At 43.1% G+C, this 16740-nt stretch overlaps 1 long non-coding RNA gene across 1 annotated transcript; it reads left to right on the forward strand.

Moving 5' to 3' along the window:
* Positions 1-11339: 11339 nt before the first annotated feature.
* Positions 11340-14243, forward strand: LOC118291310. Its single transcript, XR_004786610.1, has 3 exons — positions 11340-11388; positions 11772-11840; positions 13856-14243. It is a non-coding gene; the product is annotated as an uncharacterized LOC118291310 (long non-coding RNA).
* The last annotated feature ends 2497 nt before the right edge of the window (positions 14244-16740 follow it).

Consider the following 16740-nt stretch of genomic DNA (forward strand, 5'->3'; position numbering starts at 1 on the left):
TCTTATTACACTTTCTGTTGTCTTTTATTCCGATGGATTTGGTTTCGCCGCACCATCTGTCCGTCCTGAGCTTGTTAAATCAGTTCGCCCTCTGCCTCAACTTCACCCCTGGCACTTTCCATTTAGTCTGCGCAAACACAAAATGATATGCAAGACTGAGTCAACGCACGCCGAGTTCTTGGATGTTTGTCAAACAGCACTAGAACAACAGCATGAATTGTTCCGTGCAGAAATCTCAACAGTCTATACCCTCTTGGCTTTGTTAAGGGAAGGCAGCAAAGGCAGAGAGAGAGAGAGAGAGAGAGAGAGAGAGAGAGAGAGAGAGAGAGAGAGAGAGAGAGAGAGAGAGAGAGAGAGAGAGAGAGATGGAGAAAATATCCTATCAATCTACAGGATATTAGCTGCAAGGCACCAGTTCATACTGCCAATGATGTAACCCTCTGTGCCTGTATGAGCAAGTGTCACAATAAATCACTTCACATCATCCAGTGCTTTTATCTGATGACGGCACTCTGTGTGGGTTGTGTGATTTCAAGCTAAAGATTTTGTTGTGGTGGCGGCGGCGGCAGCCTGGTGATTAAGAGTGTGTAAGGGGGCGAGGGAATCCAAAAAATAAACTGTGTACAAGGCTGTAATTGTACAGGGTTTATAATTCATGCAAAGGATAATGTTCCAATCCCCAAACCTGGAGACTCTATCTAATTGTTAAAATAATACATGTATTAATCCCACATCCTTTTGGCAGAGATTATCCACTTTTTGTGACATAACGGACTCATTGGAAAGGTTTTTCTTTAAAACAATAAAAAATATGGACATAGTTCTATTACATAAAAACACCAGGTATACATTTACTTCATGGCAAGTGTTTAGTCAGTGTATTTGTTCCGGCTTTAACCATTTCAAACAATATTGTCCAAATATTTACTGTGATTTCCACCGACATCACATTTCCTTCATGAATTCGAGTGTAGGTCTATGCCGCCAAGAGAAACAAGTTGCAACCACTAAATTCTCGCCTCGTTACAGAAATCCTCCTTCCCCCATACATTTTCCCCATACAACACCTTCAGGCTTGTATGAGCAGCAGAAAACAGTAGTTAAAACTTCCTCCAAGCTGAGCTGGCAACAGATAAGAGGAATGTGTGGGTGGTGGGCACGCTGGCATACATGTGCAACCCCCGGAATGTTCGGGCCACTGGGTGACATTGCCAGACTGTAGACCGGTTGGCAAAGGCGTGACTGGGATCAGCGGAGGAACTGGTTTCCAAGGTGGGCGGGGACTCGTTGAGACGTCACCAAAACAGAACCTTTCATTTTATTGGGTTAATTGCCGAAATGACAACTCAGATTAATAACAACTGAGGCAAATGAGGGCGATGGTGAGAGTCGGAGGGGTTACGCTATTAACCTGATTACTCGCTAATATTAGTTATTGTCTGGCTGCCGACATCCAGAAACAAATATTAGCCGGAGAGATGTTAACAGACAACACATCCATCTTTGTCCCCCCCACGTTATTCTGCACTGTAACCCTCTCAGAATATCCCACAATAACATTCTTGCTAAAGTATTCATTTACTGGCTACTCATTTTCTTTTGTCATGGCCCATTAGCCTTAAACGTATCACTTATCTCACATTACAGGCAGATTAATGTGAAGTAAAGCAATGTACTGTAAACAGATGTTACACTAAATAACTGGAGCATTTGTTTCTTTGTTATGTAACTGTAAATGAGAGGGTGGCAAGTGGATACTTGTGTTCGGGGTGGGGAGGGGGTGCAAGTCCCTGCTGTGGTGTCATCCTGAATCCATGCTGGAAGAGTAAAGAATTCATTATTTAGCATGATCTAATTTAAATTAATGGATTATTTACAGGTCGCTAGGGGTGAAACAGTAGATCATTTACATTAAACCGGCGTTCATTTTGTGAACACACATCAGTTGTTTACACATACAGAGCATGCAAACAATTACCGGACTACTGTGAAATGTAATGGATTTCAGTATAATCATCCTACAGTAGAGAATGAATAGACATATATCCACAAGGAAGACAGAAGCACCACTTTAAATCCAGAGTGTTTCCAAGAATAAAGAATATTATTGCAACCACTTCCTGTTATGCTATTTCACAGCTTAGGTTTCCTAAATGTAACAAAATATATATATTCCACATGTCTGAGGAGCCAAGTGTGTTGACATGTTTGACATCCTTTCAAGGTTTTAAACGGATTAATTATGTTGACACCGTTTCTTCATTTGTGAACAGGTGTACAAATTGAAGCCTTTTCCAACATGAAAATAACAAATGCACAAAAAGGGAGCCAGAATAATACACCTCTAAATATAGAAACAGGATCGTACGTATTCAGTATATTAGTAATAACATGTAAGAAATGCACAGCACAATTTTACAAAACACACGCACATACTTTCAATTGTAATGGGTGAAAATAAATTTAGAGCAAATCTCCAGTTCCCGTGTTCTGCTTGCTGCCGTTTCGTCTCCCGACAACACCATGTTTACTGACCTGGCAACATGTCATGTTGTGTCAAGTCCTCAGTCCTAAGAAGACTCGCTGAACAGAAAGGTCAGAAAAGCATGCTCATAAAGGGATGTGGACAGCTTTTAGCCCGTGGCTTTGCTTTAATCAAACCCAAATGCAGTTGCAGTCAGAAAACACTTCTGATTTACTCAAGCAACAGTGAACACTGGCTCTGAGTAAGACCTGTAGGATTCGTGGCATCGGGGGCATTGACTAAGAAATCGCAGCATTCCCTCCGGAGGCATGAGGTGTGCATGTGTGCATACAAACATACGTGTGTGTGTCCTTGTGGCAAGTCGATGCCCAGAGCTGATTTTTTTCCCCCCGACTTCGTCAGAAACATGTCGTATGAAGCAATACACCTGTAAGACATGGTGTTAAGTCATTGGTGCTGTGCACTTCACAGTCCTTATCCCGCAGAGAACAGCTACAACTACGACTTCCACTCATTTCCTAGATGCATTTCAAACCTCTTTCCAAGATGCATTTCTCTTATTTCTTTCAAAATGACTGCAAAAACTAGACCTGTATACAATTATTAATATCTTTTGACTAATTACGCAGATTTCTTAGTCTGAATACAGCCACATCACTGCTTCCGTGGCAACAAATGCATCCGGTGAGATTGTATGCTTTGTGGCCTGTGAGCAGAGAGCACCCATTTGCGCAAGCTCCTCCATCATGATGAGAGACAGCCCACACAGCTCCAAATTGCTGATGAGCTTATTTTTAGTTGAGGGGCTGCCCCAGTGTCTGGTTTACATGTGGGATTGACAGAAAATGTGGAGCAGATTTCCCAGCTAATACTTGTACAGCAAGGCTTCCTGCGCCGTAATTAACCAATTAACAAGCAGCATGCCCCACCAACACCATACCTGATTCAGTTTGCAATCAGGAATGCTCGTCGGCAAAGTTTTAATTGTGCCCGAGGCAATAACTTAGTGTTTGTAATCACATTCTCTCCCTCCCTATATTGCACCACGGTGCGTTTGGGAGGAAAAAACTTACTGGCGCAAGCTTATTTGGCGAATCTCCATGTTGGAGGTGAGCACAGTGCACATTACCGGCAGTGCTTAGGGTTTTGCTGAACAACAAAATGTGAGTTAATATACTCCGGAAATTATTTACACAAAGTGCATTTATAGCCTCCGAAGAGCAGAGGGGTGCATACAGGGGAGATTTCACTCAACATGTCCCCCTTAAGGTGAGGTTATGTTGAGGCCTTAGACCGTGGACACATGCAAAGAAGAAACTCCATGCCTCCATATTTCAAAATGAGATGCTCGGTAAATAGTTTGCTTTTGTGCATTCTAAAGGAGACAACATCACAGGGTTAGACGTGGGAACCCGCGCAAGCTCGGCTCGCACGGCAGAGGCAAGCCCTGTGCCAGAGCCAATCATCGTTCAGGAGGCAGACATGGTGCACGGACTACGTGAATCACTAAGCTGTCATGCGTCTCTCTCGCATTCTGACCGTGGGAAGGCAAATTATAGGTGACTTAATGAATTTCTCTTTTTTTTAATCTGCATTCTGGTGCACTGCCACGCCGTATATACACTGAGCCTCTACACTGATCTAAAAGGCTCAGTGTATGGCCTTAAGAGAAAAAGAAATATGGTCTGTCGGATGGTAGCTGCCACTAATTGTTCATCTCAAATCCCTCCATTTTCTTCGGGAGACCACAGCCACCCACCACTTTTTGAAAATACATGAACATGTTGCTGCTATTGGCTACAATAGACCACAAGCAATGACAAGAGTCATGCATTCTAATATGACAGCCAGACGAGAGACTGGGATTAGCTTTGCAATCCCGATGTTACATGCACACAGCCTAACTGCAAAACACAAACAATCTAGGGCAGCTACACCAAATCCAATTGTTGTGAACATGAAGCCAGCTAGTTGCAGGCAGTGGGGTGAGTTTGGCCCACACATACCAATTAGGCCAGTTTCCAAAGCAATACTGCACAATGCTGCCCAGAGGACTGTGGCAGAACAAGACTTTGATTTCCCTCAATGTGATAGTAATTTCATATTCCTCTGAAAAGCAACATGGCTACTGAGGCTTGAGTCTCGAGATGAGCAATGAAGATCAATTCGCAAACAAGACGCTTGTCTGGTCATTTACATATAATTTCTCAGACAAATATGCGAATGTGTTTGTGACTAGTTAGGGTGTGGAGGCACTGGGAGACTAGTGTTAAACACAGCAGCCTCTCATACATCCTCAAACCATCCAAGCAGGTCTCTTTTATTGAGCCCATAGCGTCCCTGAGTACCTTCATTAACCGCCTGCATTTGATCAGTTATTGTTCCCTGCATCCCTCGCACATCATACGGTTCTCCTCGCATCTGGGATCAAAAATCAAGGCCATAACTGAGTATGCAGCCTGTGGTCTTCATGCCGACTAAACGCCCGAGTCCCACCGCAGCGCATCAGACAGACTGAGGAATAGAGAGGGAGGAGGCATGTAATGAGAGCCAGGAGAATTACTACACTCTATTTATACGGGGTGCAGGATTGTTTACCACCTTCCTTAGCTTCTTGTTTTGCTGGGTGGTGAACTGCTAATGAGACGAAGAATATTTCCATCGCCACATCGTTGTATCTACTTTTGCGCTGCTCACCGACTGTTGGAATTCAGCAGTGAGAGCCGGAGAGCTATTTTCATGATAAATCCTTAAACTCTGCATGTCCTCCTCATTTGATTGCACTCCCTCCAATTTCCTATCTTAAAACACAATCATAGTTTTGGTGTCGGGAGTTGCAGCGGCAGCAAGACTAGTCTATTCAGTCGGGTGATACTTATTTCTTGTGAGACCGTGTGGGAGAGCCTATTGTTGGAATAAATCTTCACCCTCTCATTTGGATCACTGGGAATGCTTGATCGTCTGTCACAGGGGAGGAGAGAAGCTAAAGTACCCCAAAGAGAGCAGAGGTGTTACTGCGTGGAGGCGGCCATATTAGCAGAGATATTCTTCAGGATTATGTGCCCCTTCAACCCAGGCCAGGAATTTGTCAGCAGAAGTGCAGATATGGCTCTATCAATAATCCATGGCATTGTGTATTTCCCAACTGATGCCATTATACGGCTGGGGGATGACAGCACTCGCAAACTCCATCATCTTATCCACGGGGACCAGGATCTCATAAAGCGCTCTCAACATAGACATCTCATATAACGGGTAATAACTCCAGCCAGTTAATACAGGGGAATTATCAGGGAGAGGAGCGATGAACCCAGCGAAAACTAGGGCGGCCACCGCCGTAATATGGTCGTGGAGCTGAGAGAGAGAGGCAGAGAGGAGGGGAAGGTGTCAAAGGAGACGGAGCGACAAAAAAAAAGAGGTAGGAAATGGAGAGGGGCAACAAGAGAGCATGTGAGATAAGAGGGGGGGGGGGGCGAGATGGCGAAAGATAAGTGACGGAGGAGAGAGAAGTGAGAGGGAGCCAGGTCGTGGCGTGAAACAGACGAGCAAGAAGTTAGCGAGGAGGAGGAGAAGCGAGGAAGGGATGAGGAGGAGTAACAGAGACAAACGAGGTAATGATTTAACAAAAAGCAGTGCGAGGGCAGAGCTTCACCAACGTATTTATGTCATTTTTTTTTTAACTCTACTCTCCTGGAAATCATCAGAGAGTTTGAGGATTCCTCCTTCAATACTGTATCTTTGCAAAAACACTCAGTATTGACGAGCTTAAACTAGTAATCTCACTAATCCAATTGAAAGATGCCAATATTTGCTTTCATCGCAGTGTCATTTAAAGATGGCTATACTCTCCACGGTGTCTGTAACAGAAAGAGATGATCCCTCGTGTAAGTGCTACCTCCTGTCAGTTGAATTTTCTTCAGTGCTTCTGTGTATGAGTAAACCGCGTGTGCCTCCCAGCAAAGGATCGATTAGACAAGGACAAATTATGATACCATGGGCCTGCATGAGCTCTCACATAAACACTGAAGGTGTAATTAATTGTAGATACATCTTCAACTGAATATGAAGTTGATTATGTTAGTTTATTAAGTGGGATTTTGACTGAGCATCCCGGTCCCCTGTAATGACACCCAGATTATGTTTTCTATTACCATGATAGGAAAATATTGACAGTTATTGTATTTGGCAAGTTACAAATGCTGATACTGACACAAAACATGTTCATACATAATACATTGTGGTACTTCATTATTTTACCAGTACAATATCCACGTAAAGCAAGTAGAGCATCATTAAACTTTTCGACTAATCATGGAAAGATTGGTGGACTCGGTTAAATACAGAAAAAGAAGTTTAACATTGAACCAAAGCCACAATCTTCCACAAACCTTATCCCCACCGCTCTTGCAAAATCAAAAAAAAAATGCGTTTCTCTCGGGTAAAGCCAGACTCAACACCACATCATGACATGGGAAGTGTATGATATCGTTAGTCTATGGTATGACATCACTTCTAGGATACAGGGTTGAACTCTTGGGCCTTGCTCGAAGTGGGTGAGATCTCACCACTCGTCCCTTTCTACAAGTCACCTAGCACATTATCATATTATTTTCTACTAATTTTGCTAGGATTTAGCATTGCTAAGGTGACATTGTTTTGTCATTGGTTTGTTTGTGTTCACGTCAAAGAATATGTATGTTAAAGCAAACACACAGGGCATTCAGTTATATTTATTAAGTTTTAGGTTTGGAAATTGTTTGTTTCTTGGTCCATACTTCACACACCCTTGTTCAGAGCCACCATGCAGGTCTATTGTTTGAGAGTAGAGGGCCGCTGAGGATTTCCTGATTTTTATGGTGTTGGTGATGTCATCGCTGACACCATGGGTTAAACCAACTGGTGGGTGGGGTTTATTTTTAGTCAGAATGCTTAGTTTGATAGTTTATTGTTTGTTAGTAAAATCTGTTGAGATGCGTACGTTTCAGAAAGTGATTGAGAAATGTAATGAGCTTTCGAAAGGAGTTAAATGATCATTTATATTTCCTGGTATTACAGTCACTGTATGTTTCATCCCTCAGTAAATACTAGTATGGGCTGAAGGCGTGTAGGTGTTGATTGAACACCCTATATATTCATCAGCAATTTTTTTTTTTTCCTTTTCCTCTGGGGGACAGGAAGAACATGGTGAGGCCGTGCTGCCGTGAACATGTACCTTTTGTTTTAGGTTTCATGGGTTGATTTTCATATTTATTTTCTTTGTATTTTCTATAACTTTGACTTAGTTACACGTGTAATGGTGAGCACTGTAAATAAACATTCACCTTGCAGAGTCAAGATGTCTGCCTACCTGCCACCTTCCTTTTGACATTTGAGCCGACAAAGGTATGTTTTTTTGACCATCAAACATATGCATCAGCAGCGTGAAAATGCTCCCGTGAAGGAGACAGGCTTTCAGATTTTACCCTTTATAATCATTCGACACACTCGGCAGACTCATTCAGTCGCTTACTTTTACTTGGAAGTTAGATCTCTTTGGTGTATTTTAGATTAGCAAGAAGTGAAACTAGATATTCAGCTGCTGTGTCTGAAATACCTTAATTCGACACCTTTCATCATAATCACTGTATTCTAAAGTAACCGGTACCTCAAGATTTTGTACAGAATTATCGCCATTTTCCAGAGAGTGAATGTAGTGCACCACATGCTGTGCTGCAATAATGTTGCTTTTCAGACATGTTTTGCATGTGGATGCCTTAGCTGTGGCTGTCTCCTGTCCAAGTGCTGGGACATTTGTTCCACCCCTTGTCGGACTTGTTCAGTGTCGCTGCCCATTAAATCTTTTGCAACCAAAAATAAGCTCCTGGCCTCAGCCCTTTATCGGGCCTTTTAGTCTTAAATGTGGGTGGGTGCCAGCCACCAGTGCTATTAGCAGGGAGAGGGACAGGAGGAAGAAAATAAATATATAATAATACCACCCACCAAGCAAAGATATTCAGTGTTTGCATTTCAGGGGACAATAAAGAGGGCCATCTGTTCCTGTCATTTGTGCTTTATTGTTTTCCTCGGCGGGCCTCTCACTTTGGATCACAACTTAGAGCCCTCCCCCCGACATAAACAAACTACAGTTAAAACTGTGTGTGTGTATATACGCACATAAACACACGCAGACACACACACATGCATTGCCTTCATCCGTGGCCTTGTACAGCTGCAAGACAGGGAATGGACTCAAAGGGCTCCAGGATGGTTGGTGGAAAGATTGGTGGAAAAGAGGGCAAGATGCTGTCGCTCATGCTGGCATCCGTGTGCGCATGGCCAACATTGCCAAATGGTTTTTTTTTCTTCCTTTCCTGTTGCAGGATCATAAGGAGAGGAGGGGAGAATGTTAAAACAAACCACACTTTTCTTCTCCTGACACGGTTTACCAAGGAGGTCTGTAATATTGTCTTAAGAAATGAATGGCTCCTGTGGGACATATCTACAGAGCGTGTAGTTCCCCTTGTAGCACTGAGGGGGTCTAGCAGCCTGATGTTGTGTGAGTCAGGATATGTTGTCGTGCTGCACAGGGGGTTTAACAGGAGCAGAAATGATGGAGGCCATTTTTGGAAGTAGTTTTTTAGGTGTAGCATTTGAAAATATTAGAATACAACTGTAGTCAAATAGGACAAATAGGACAGCTAAATGAATCATTGCACGCTTGCAAAATACAACTAGGGGCTATTTGTTTTCTTGCAGAATCTTTAGCTGCTTTCAGGAATGCGTTGAAGGGCTTGCATTTTCCAGAAGAGCTGTATATGAGAAAGCAAATATCTGCAAATGTTGCTTCGGACATTTTCCGGAACTTTTCCCATCAGAAAATGTCCATGCATGAGTCCAGGTGAGAATACAGCAGGAAATTCCCTGGAGGGTTCGGAGAGAGAGAGAGAGCGATCTATCCAGGCGCCTCATCTGACCCGGACAATCTCTTGCTGTGCATTCTTCAAATGTGAACCTCCTGAAAATTTCCAGACCCAATTTTCACAGACATTATCCGGCGTTCATGTCGGAAAACAACTTTCGATGGGAAAATCAATAACCCTCTCATGTCTGTGGAGTAAATAATGGCTAGAGCTACTGTAGCTGCTACTTAGCTTGACATAGCACAGGGAATGGAAGCAGGAGTAAACAGCAACCCAGGCTCTGCTCAGAGTTAAAAGCGATCTACTCACCATGTCCAATTAATTTTATGGAGGGTTTTGTGCCTGGCTATTTTGACCAGGAAAAGAAGCCAGGCAACCAGAAGATATTCCAGAAGCCCACTGGTCCCGGCCGGGGGAAGAGTCCAGCACATGAATGCATTGTTTTAAGACTTCTAAGACAATGATAATACACTTTCCTATTGTACATTGTGATCTACAACAGCCAGTGAAATACATTAATGTGTCTGTGTATTACAAGGAAGGCCACGCTCACATGTAATGTTTTCTCACCAGTGATCTGACTGAACGCAAGATTTGCAGGTGCTTTTCCATCACAGTCAGCAAGGTTAAACTCCAGAGAAATTAAACAAATTGCTCCTCTAATGCGGAGTAAAACAAATGGAGAACTTTAGTGCACATGTGGAACCCTCTTGGGTTCTAATTATGTAAAACTATAGACATCAGAAGGCACTGAATTCTTTAATGAGCACTTGAGAGAACAAAGGGAATTTAAGTGCATGTTAATAAGAGAGGCGAGACAACAGGAGCAGGCAAAATGCCACAGAAAGAATCGCTACACAATAAATGGGGGCATTTGCTGTCTTACCACCAGCCGGCAGCTTCCGACAGTTACACGAGGTACAACAGGATAGTCGAGAGGAATCTATTGCTCAACGTCGTTTGTGGCAGTGAGAATGAGAGTGCGGTTAATGTGCTAATAGGTTCTCCATGGAAACAAAACACGATAAATTGAGATGAATGGAGTGTCAGGGAGTAGAGATTTCTCCAGCATGGGAGAATGAGCCGGTTGGAGATTTCTCTCTCTACAACCTGCAATCACTGAACTGATCACTTCCCTCTGACCCGTGTGCCGCTTGTAGGCACAAAATTGCAGGTTAAACTCTCTCGTCAGATCCCAGGACTGCCGACGGCTTCCACAGTGCCACAGGCACAGTACCATTTGGTTTTACTCCGTAACAAACAAGGCGTGATGTGTTTGGGAAGCTGTGTTCCACATCGCCGGTTGGTAGGCTGGCCAATTAGCATTGACAAAGACTCCCGTGTGTATAGGCAGGCGGAACACTGCCCAAGTAGCACATTTCGGCTCAGGAGCCAAAATGGATGACACTGCGGGGGGTCCTTCAATCCCCACAGCCCCACTGAATAATCTTTTAAATCAAGAAACAGTGATGCAGGATTGCCGTCTTCAAACCCATGTCCCTGCTGTCAGCTGATGGTATTTGCGAATTAAAGTGTAGATATGCTTATCAGTCTGTACAGAATGTACATGATAATGAATAACTATAATGAATATGATAATATAATATATAATTAATGAAGAAGTGCTTCTATAATGATATATGACAATAGGTGACAATAATCTGCTTGATGATGTGTTAATGAGCCAATGTATAATAATCAGTTCAGTTCGGTGAATGTACCAAACACTCTGAAAGCTGAAATGTATGACACATTAAACTTAAAGTAATGAAAATAAACTAGCTTCTGCTTGATTTTAGGGCATTGTGCATGAATGCTGGCACACTTAACACGTTTGCTTACAGTAGCTCTGTGGCTGACGATGAAAAATTCAGATCAAAGCCGAGCGGCTGCCCAGGAAGTGACATGTTCCTCATTGCTTTTGTCTGTGTTTCATGCACTGATAGCAACAGAGAAAAGCGAGAACTGGATGAACTTTGGATCTGTGGCTAATTCAATTAAACGGTATTTTGCAAAAGAGAGGACTCATTTGTATGACAAGCAAAAAGGGGTGAAAAGGGAATCAAACTAAACTAGTCAGAGGTGAGGGTTAATGTTAGTTCACATGGCAGAAAAGGGATCCAAAGACATTTGACCTTCTTTTTGATCGAGTAATGTGCTGGTTAATAATAAAATCTGTGTGGATGTTCATTTGAATAATCCTAACTTGATAGTAAAATCCCCTACGTGTTTTAATAGGATGCTAGAATCATGTCCGGCTACAGACTCATCAAATAATGTTACGGGAGCTCACTAAATGTCAAAAAAGGTTCTGACGTGTGGGAAAAGTAAAAAATGCTTGAAGGCTATGACGGCCGCTAATGTATATATTTCTTTTTGCTCACTAGGTAAATTTAAAGGCCAGGATCAACAGCCAGCAACATGGTCCGTTTGCCACATGGCTACTATAACACAAGGTTTGTTAACACCAGCAACATCACACATTTAAATGGCTCATAAAAAAATTAAAAAATGTTCTGTCCATATTACACACATTTTATGGTTACTATTTTTGTGCGTGACATACAAAGAATCCATCACTGACTCAAGATTACCTTACCATCACTTATCATTTAAGTGTCTGCTCCAGTTAAGTAGTGCATCATCTTATTAAACTGCCAAGAGTTTTAACTGTCATAAATGACACGTGGAAAAAAAGTCATCACATATGAATCAGATTTAAATTGATATTAAAAATCCAAATGGCACATTATTTCCTATATTACCCTGGTATCTACCCAGGGATTTATATAGTTTTATAGTACGCTCTGAAATCCCATATACTCGCATGTGCGTGAGTTTCTCCAGTAAGTGCTTTGGAGTAATTGGAGTGAAGAGAGCCATATGATAAAGTGATTCAAGGTCTATGATCCAAACGTGTGCTCTCTGTGGTGCTGCAGTTCCATCAAAATGAGAGTCTTTGTTTGGCATAAATAGCAGCAGATCAGAACTTCTACCTGACAGGAGCCTGAGCAAAACTCTGGTACTGACAGAACAAGGTTACCGCCGAGACGCAGGAAGATGCCAAACCGCAAACTCGAGGCAATCCTCAAAAGCCAAAATCAAAAGGTTTGTTCATTTCCAAAGCTGAAGTCGTCCTCTGCGACATATGGAACGTAACCGTATTTTCAGGGTTTGTCAGTAGAGTTCGAGGTCTTGTGAATTAGCAATATGTTTACCCCACGACATTCATATTTGGCCGAGCTGTGACACAAGCAACACTCCGTCCACACCACATCCTCATTTACTCAAATATCTTATTATTTACTCTCAATAACCTCAACACCTCTTTAATCTTGAAATGCCCTGGCCTTCACTCCATGATTAATCATTATCACTTCAAAATGGTCTGAGTCTTTTTTTTTCTTTCTTTCTCTTTTTTGTTTTTTTTTACCTCACCTCCAACAGCAGAATTATTACTGGATGAAGAAAAAAAAAGAAGCTGTGAGAGTATTTCATCCTATTCTATTCAAATTGCACAGCACCATCTTTGATTTTCATAGTCCAAAGTAAGGTAGGCCCCAGGGTGGTGATGGGCTGTCATCCCTCCCCTGGGGGCAGGAACTGCACTCTTCAGCTCTCTAATGATGCGCCTGTCTTTTGAAACGAAGAAGCCCATGCCATGGCCTATCACTTAGCAAGCTTAACTAAGCAGGGGGTGGTGGGTTAGACAAAGAGAGAGAGACAATGACAGAAAGGGAGAGAGACAGAGGTGAGACGGTGTAGCTTTGGCTCCTGGCAGATTAAAGCTGTCCCCTTTTCAGAATTTCAAGCAGGGATGTGACAGGTTTTAAAGCGGCATTTCCATGACGGATACAGTATTAAACCATGACTTGCCGCGGCGTTGTGGCATATAGGTCAATTAGTTTGCCATTCAGGGAAAATACGTCAACATCTTTCCCACTGAACTTAATAGAATACAATACATGATGGTGCTCTGGAAAAAGCCCTCGATCCATCAGCTTCAGCAGCAGAATTCATTCTATTGTGCACCTTTATAAGAATGAGGTAATCGGAGATGTGCTGCACTGCAATACATATTGCATAAATGACAGGCAGTAATACAGCTGTTGTTTTCCCAGTGTCACACTGTAAATATGAACATTCTCAATCTGGAGGACTCGGCATAATCACTGTTTATCCATTACATCCTCCTCTCTCCTGCTGAATGGCGGCACACACAGCCGGATTGCCTTCCATCATTCGGTAATTGATGCCGCGGCATTTCACGCTTATACTACCCAAAACAGCCGTGGTTTACCCTCACACCCCCGCCGCCGCCACCATCCGTGTCCAGGCCCTTCCTCCATTCTCCAAATAACCCTGGGCTTTTTCTTTCGCCGCAATTTTAACTTTAGATTGATTTCAGCTCTCCTGCAAGCCAATTTTGCCTGTTTGAATGTTCTTCTAATCTCCTGATTTGATTCACCAGGGGACTGCTCTGGGTTGAACAGAAACCGCGTACACAGCAGGGAAGTCAAGAATAGCATCACAAACATTGTGGCGCAAAGGGAAGTACAATCCGCAATGAAAGAAGGAGCAGCCTGAGGGTGCAGGGAGTGGCCACAAGGACTCCCTTTTCTTCCCCTGTGCTTGTTTTTGTTTTGTTTTTTGTTATTGAATCAAATTAATGCAGAAACACCTCGGAGAGCCCAGATTGTAGAGTCAAGAAGAAGGGAGGCTGCCCTAAAAAAGAAAGTGTGAATTTAACAGGATTCTTGTACAGTCTGTGGCAAGGATTGAATACAACCCACACTGTCGAACACGAATCAAGCATTCTTTTTCATTCTTTGCTGCCCACCACCAGTAACTGAACAGTTTTACCCTGTTCTCAGAATCTAAAGGGGTTCAACAAAGAACAAGTGGATCTTTTGATGTGGGGCATGTTGTAAGCTTCATGTGTGGCGTGTTATCACTTCTCATCCCTCTGTTCTTCAGCATACAGTGTGAAGCTCAAATATGGAAGTCTGCCCCCCCCCCCCCCCCCCCCCCCTAAAAGCTGTAGCAAAAGGTGCCAGTGTATGATACTAGAGAGGTTATTGATTGCTCTTCGCATACATGTGCAGATGTCCTGTGTGTCTGTGGGTGGAAGCAATGTTTGACAACTATACATTATGATGCTATGTTTTTTTTTCTTGGATGCTACAGTGTTGCAAAGCTCGGTCTGAGCAGCTGACTCTATCCTCCTCATGATAGTTCAGATAAAAAAAAAACAAAGAAAAAACGGAGAATCACTTGCCTTAAAACGTCTTTGAAATCAAGTCAGAAGCCAAAACAATATTTGTGCAGCGATGGGAAGGAGGGGAGAGAAGAACGTTGAGGCAGCGGTATCCTCTGGTGAACCTGTGGGAGATGGAAAATCAAGAAGTGTAGGGTGAAAGAGGAGAAAGGAGAGAGAGGGAGAGAGAGAGAGACGGGGTGGAGGAAGACACAGATACAGAATGTGCTTTGGGAGGGAAATGCACTTGGGGAGTAGAAGAAGCACACCACCTTTTCATTTAGAAACACTCCAAAACTTTGCGATATGAAAGGCGGGAGTAGGAAGGCAGGACACAAAAGAATATTCACAATGCCTCTGCAAGAAAAGGAAAAAAAAAGACACAGTTTCTTCGGCTTCCTTGCCTCTCTGCCTGGGTAGCGCCTCTCCGCGTTGATCACGATTTATCGTCTGAAGATGCATTGGCAGTTGTTGACAGAGACGGAGTTTGTGATGGTAGTCACAGTTATTCCATGGAGACGGGCGAAGGAGGGGTGATGAGGGGGAGTTGACTCCCCTCTCTTGTTTTCTTTGCTGACTCTCTTAACTGTGTTTACTCTTTCAACGCTGTCATCCAAAGGTATGCAGAGCTGACAAAACTTTCCAGCCCAGCTGAAACTGAACACTGTGTTTTTGGTGCATTATCTTACTGTATCTTTTCTAACATTATTTTCCGTCAGTATGCATTTTAGTATTGGATCCAGGCGAACGTAAACAGAGCTGGATATTTCAGCGTAAGGAAGAGCCTGATAGATTTGAGCAGAGCACTGCAACCGGCACCATAATCTCATCCTGTCGTTTAAATTCATGGTTCAATTAATCAAATAAAGGAAATATAATGGAACACCTCCTTCTAAGCAGCTAGGGAAACTTAATTATTCAACTTCAACAATGAAACCCATTTGTATTTCAGAGAAAAATACACAAAAGAAAGTCAAAACGGAACACGTCATCCTGCGCCTATAAAGGTCTACAAGACTATTAGACTGACTAATGGTCTTGGGAGATGAATAAGATGAAACGGCCTGTGAAAGCTTGAGATTTTTAAAACTTAACAGATGGCTTAAAGGCCTCTTTTTACAGCAGCGGGGACACATGACACACGTCAGTTTCCATTCCAATTTCCGTGCCCCTCTGAGGCCTATTTAGGTGAAATTACAGGGAGCCCATTTTGCAGGGCCCTGTACTCCCCCAGGGTAGGCGAGCACTGCGAGGCACTGGTGGCGCCGCTGGAGAGGCTGTGATCACGCCAAAGTTTCATCTCAAGCGCCTGAGCCATGATTCGCAGGGAAACTTCAAGCAAAGACCGCAAAGTGGTGATGAGAGCGGAGACCAAACAACTGATTTCCATCAAAACAGATTGTCAATCCAGGTGGGGACTATACGAGCATCAGAACAAGGTGGATCAGCTAGCTGCTGCTTTCACTGTCATGTCATTCTAAATGATCTTGAATATGTCTGCATTAAGTTTTTATTCCATATATTCTGAATATTTAAGCATTTGAAGTGATGAAATTCAGTATGACATTGACATCTGTGAAGAGAGAATCATTGTAATTGTGTGAAAGAGTTAACTCTGGCAGGCGTTGCAATCTCAGGGTCAGTCCTGATGGCTAAGTTTAATTTCCTGGGCAGGGAGAGTGGTTCTGACCTCTGACCTTTAAGTATGACGTCACTGAGTTACCAATAATGAGCCTGTGGTGTGCTATCTGTGTAAACTAACTTTGTGTTGTTTGGTGTGTGTGTGTTTCATTAATTCCTCCTGAACCACCAGTGCCCCTGGAATGATTCTGCATACTCTGACCATTATCACGGCGCCTCTGGCAACATCTGAGCAAAGCTCATCAGCATGCCAGCATTGATCCCGCCGCCGCACAAGGTTCTGCCCAAAGTAGATTCCCTCTAATGGTTCCTTTAAACATGTGATCTGAGCAAACGCCTGCTCCAACCTCCGACAAGAGGCCCTTCCTGTTAGCCAGGTCTGTCTCTATCTGTCTTGATGTTGTTAAGCTTTGGACAGAGCCAGGCCCCTTATTCGCCCCTCTTTTCATTCTTTGTGT

Source organism: Scophthalmus maximus, chromosome 21, assembly GCF_022379125.1.
Source record: "Scophthalmus maximus strain ysfricsl-2021 chromosome 21, ASM2237912v1, whole genome shotgun sequence".
Lineage (NCBI taxonomy): Eukaryota > Metazoa > Chordata > Actinopteri > Pleuronectiformes > Scophthalmidae > Scophthalmus > Scophthalmus maximus.